We start from the raw sequence: 4,446 nt of genomic DNA, 5'->3' as shown, positions 1-4,446 counted from the left end.
AAATTACTAGATTCACGAGACACTTACACCAAAAGTAACAGATTAGTTAGAATAAAATAAATTACCTTAAACTCAGGCTATTTCAAAATCTGAATTATACCAGAAATTAAGATTTCATGTTATAACCACCACGATAGTTTCAAATTTTTATTTTAAAACTTTTGAAATTTAAATATTCTAGTTGGTCAAGGTAAATTTATCGCCTTTCATTCGGGTTTTATGGAAAGAAACTAAACCCACCCTTTAATTTATGTTATTGAAAGAGGGAACGTTTATTTGTACATTTACATCGTTTAATACCATTTATTGAAGCGAAAAATACAAAAACCACTTAAATTATGAATATAGGACAAATACAAAGCATCAAGTATATCTTCAACGCCAGGCTCCAGTCTCGCCATTTAAAAATTGTGAATTAAATGCAACTGACATTTCTTGAAACTGTTTCCACAGTTCTTTAAAAATCAAAGTTCCCATATTCTTCGATCTCCTCCAGTCAACATCCTGTAAAGCAAAAAAAACAGGTAGATATGGGTGGTGTAGCAATTACAAGCACTTAAGATTTAATTTTTAAGAACGATAAAAGGACTTAAGTCAGCAAATCAATATTTTATTAACTAACTAGTCCTTTAAATTAGTTGTCTTTATAGACAAACTAATATCAAAAAGTCAGCAAATTAATATTTTATTAACTGAATAACTAATCCTTTACAATATTGGTTTTTTTATAGACCAACCAATATCAAAATCTCTTGCCTGACCAAGATAACTATAAAAGGACTCAAGTCAGCAAATTAATATTTTAATACTGAATAACTAATTCTTTACGATATTGGTTTCTTATAGACAATCCAATATCTAAATCTCTTGCCAGACCAAGATAACTGTAAAAGGACTTAAGCAAATTAATATTTTATTAACTGAATAACTATTCTTACATTGTTTTTTTATAGACAAAGCAATATCAAAATCTCAAAAAATAATGACCAAAGGAACTGCCGCGTAAGAAAAATCGGCCGATTATTAAAGTTATTAATATTCGGCCGATTATGAAAGTTGTAATAATGTGAAAGCAGCTCTCATCGTTAATTTAAACTACGAACATATTAAAGTTACATTTTAACTTAATGTTTTTACATTAAAGTTTCAAATTACCAAAAATAAAAGCACTACCCAAATTACAGAAGACATTTTTACATTTAAGTTTCATTAAGCGAAAAATAAAAGCTATACTTAAATTTCAAAAAATATCTTTAAAGTTTCAAAATACCAAAAATAAAAGCATTGGCCCACAAGTCAATTGGCCCACATATAAGTTCATTCTCCAAACATCCCATGTCATGTCCACCGATATCTATACATTGGATTATTTTTATGCCATCGTTACCATGTATTTTTATGACTAGAAAGAATAATGCCCCCTAATGTAGTATTGAAATTTATATATTAAAAGTAAATTAGATCACATTACCTTTAATCTCACGAAATACATAAGCTCACGTTAACGTTCTTTTATACTAACTTATACCTTAGTTTTCAAATTCAAAAATTTAAGCATCAAATCCTTTATTAAAGGAATCTGGAATAAATCTTCAACTCTATATTAAGTTTATTTAAAAGCTTTAAAACTTTAAAAATCACATTTAATTAATTAAAACTTCTCTAGAACTGTCTACACTAAAGCACTTTAAAACCTGAAAGAAAACCCTCCCATGCACCTGCCCATAGGTCTTAAAGACCTATGGAACAGGGCATGGGAGGGGTCTCCACCCCTACAGAGGCACCGTCCCTGTAGGGGAGGAGAAAAGATTGGTAAAGTTGGTTTAAGCTAAGTTTGAGTTCAACTCGCCTGGTTTTTATTAAAGCGAAGTATGGCAGGTAAAACTTAATTTCTATTCACCATGACAAGTTATTTGTTTAAAGATTAAAGACTTCAATTCTCAGAAGAGTAGTTTGCTCCATGAAGTGAAGACAGCACAAAAATCTGAAATACAACGTTAACGTTATAGCAATACAGTTTTTTTACTTTGTAAATTAAAGGACCGAACTATTACTATCTTCGGTTAAATAAATAATTAAGAGATTTAACACTAAATTTAACGCAAACCTAGTTTCAAAGTACATTAAAGGGTAGATCTAGGGTACTAATCCACGGCAGCCTAGTTTATGCCAGTTGCTGTTTTCTATGCAGTTTTACCTCCTGAACAAGAATTTAAAGTAATATCCATTTGGACGACTGTAATTAACCCCCAAGGGGCCAGTACTAAACATGGCGAAATACATTGGAATTGGGGCGTCCAATGTATTTCGCCGTGTTTAGTACTGGCCCCCGGGGGGGTTAATTACAGTCCGAATAAATATTACTTAAAATTCTTGTTCAGGTGGTAAAACTACATAGAAAACAGCAACTGGCATAGTCTAGGCCGCCGCAGAATAGTACTGTAGAATTACCCATTAAAGTTCATAAAAGAACCACCAGATATCTAGTGAATATTAATAAAGATTTAACTTTCAATACAGAAATATACTCCTCGTGGCAGAGTAAAGGCTTATAACCTATATAAATATAAGAAGCAATATGTAAGTGTGCAGACTTTACAGAACTATAAAAACTAATAAGACAGCAAAGTACTTAAAGTTACCTGCGAACAATTGTTAATTTCCTACATTAACACAAACTTGAACAACAGCATTAGGAAAAATAATATATAAAACTTCGAAAGTACCTTAAATAGCTTCATTAAAGAAACTAAAAATCAAACTCATAAGTTACTACTTTAACCAGACCCATGAGTCAAGCTAAAATTGGATATACATCAGTAACTGAAGTCACGAAGTAACTTTAAAAGTTAATTAAAACAACTTCAGACCCAGAGAGGTTCGCTTAGACTTCCTGTTCACCATAAATTTTTTCATCTCTAAAACAAAAAAATACGGGGTCATAGGGACCCAAAATTTCATCGTTTAGAAATAAGGCTGAATTTGTAAATAAAGAGGTAATTCTAAAGAATAGTTCCGCACGGACTGCAAGGAACGTAACCGCGGATACGACATCCACTAGGGATTGGGGCGTCCAGTGTATTTCGCAGTGTTTAGTACTGGCTCCTGGGCGTTAATTACAGTCGTCAGAACAAATATTAATTAAAATTCTTGTTCAGGAGGTAAAACTATCGAAAAACCGCAACTGCCATAGTCTAGGCCGCCGCGAAATAGTAATATAGATCTACCAATAACGATTGTTAATTTCACTGTGATAAGTCCTCTTGCACACTTTATCAATAGTGAACAAACCTTACAGCCCAAATCCTAGTAAATTATGCCCATAAACACAGTAAAACCTTATTGCTAGTATTAAAGCACACTTAAGTACTTACCAACACCAGCGGATTTCTCCAGCGATTTGAGATTACGTTTAGCACAGATTTACTAGTGGATTAAGTGTCCCAAGTCCACAGTTTGTTCCAGACAGCATTTTTATGGGTCTACTCAATATCTAACAGAGTCCATAAGCAACAACTCTAGCGAGAGCGCCACATTTGTGGAAATTTTTTAGTTTCGTAGACCATCCTTCATACAATTAATATTAAACCGGTAATAGATACAGACTTTAAAGTAAATGATTAGATGAAAACAGTAGTATTGTTCACTTCCCAAAAACATATAACACCGAGGGTCCACGACAACAAGCCGGCTATGAGGGAGTCACAGTTCTGCAAAACGTAAAGGGTAGGTTTTCGTAAACCATCGTTCAGATAACCAGTAGGCAACACTTCGGCTATTAGGGACTCACGGCTCGGGGGTAAGAAAAAATACGAAAAAAAGGAGTTGTTCCGTGGACCAACCGTCATTCAAAACACAAACGGTAACGCAACCTTTATAAAATTATACCCTAATCCCCAGAGAACAAGAAATAATTCGCACGCTGCCGAAAACCCATCGTATAAGTACAATAACACTGCAACACTTCGAAGAACCCAGAGAGAAATCTGACTGACTGAATTCACAAAACCTGCTTACATAGAAACCTGTAGTGGTGACGTCATCATCAAGGACCATGGAGTCACCGTTTTTTAACATGAACGATATACAAGAACAACAACTACACCTTTTTGTTTATAAGGCGAAACTTTTTTATTTTGCTTTGTAGTAATTTGTCCCGTTGTGAAAAAGAAATTAAATACCTTGCTTAGTCTTACATTTTAAGGAATATATGTTACCAAAGGCTTTTTATTTAAGCCTTTTCCTACATTTTTTTTTTTTCGGATGTCCCACTCGCCTGTACAATTAGACCAATTTAGGCCTTTAAAAAGGTCTTTTTTAAGTTTTCATAGGTGTCTGTGCACCAAAATATTTTTTCATTCTTTTATTTAGAGTATCTATATCATTTTCTTCCAACATTTCGACTTCAGCAAAGAGCCAGGAAGCGTTAGAGTACATAATCAAAAA

General features: G+C 33.3%; 1 long non-coding RNA gene across 2 annotated transcripts; it reads right to left on the bottom strand.

Annotated features, from left to right (window-relative positions):
• Positions 1-234: 234 nt before the first annotated feature.
• LOC135214098 (uncharacterized) lies at positions 235-3,972 on the bottom strand. Of its 2 annotated transcripts, XR_010314261.1 has the most exons (3): positions 3,375-3,972; positions 1,901-1,984; positions 235-504 (listed from the first exon to the last, which is right to left on the bottom strand). It is a non-coding gene; the product is annotated as an uncharacterized LOC135214098 (long non-coding RNA). The 2 variants fall into 2 exon arrangements; XR_010314260.1 differs by lacking the exon at positions 1,901-1,984.
• Positions 3,973-4,446: the final 474 nt, after the last annotated feature.

Source organism: Macrobrachium nipponense, chromosome 45 (assembly GCF_015104395.2).
Source record: "Macrobrachium nipponense isolate FS-2020 chromosome 45, ASM1510439v2, whole genome shotgun sequence".
In the NCBI taxonomy this organism is placed as follows: Eukaryota; Metazoa; Arthropoda; class Malacostraca; order Decapoda; family Palaemonidae; genus Macrobrachium; species Macrobrachium nipponense.
Note: the sequence above shows the minus strand (reverse complement) of the source record. Positions and strands in the feature narration are given on the sequence as shown.